We start from the raw sequence: 243 nt of genomic DNA, 5'->3' as shown, positions 1-243 counted from the left end.
GACTTTGTGCTCTTGTTCTGGAATTTCAAAGCCAGGGGGTTGTACTATATAGACTTCCTTGTCTAATGGACCATTTAGGAAAGCAGATTTCACATCCATTTGACAAATGTGCCACTTCCTTGAGCTTGCTATTGCTATAACAAGTCTTATGGTTTCTAATCTGGCCACTGGTGCAAAGACTTCTTCAAAATCCAAGCCTTGCTTCTGTAGGAACCCTTTTGCCACAAGTCTAGCCTTGTGCTT

Source organism: Lupinus angustifolius, chromosome LG16, assembly GCF_001865875.1.
Source record: "Lupinus angustifolius cultivar Tanjil chromosome LG16, LupAngTanjil_v1.0, whole genome shotgun sequence".
In the NCBI taxonomy this organism is placed as follows: Eukaryota; Viridiplantae; Streptophyta; class Magnoliopsida; order Fabales; family Fabaceae; genus Lupinus; species Lupinus angustifolius.
Note: the sequence above shows the minus strand (reverse complement) of the source record.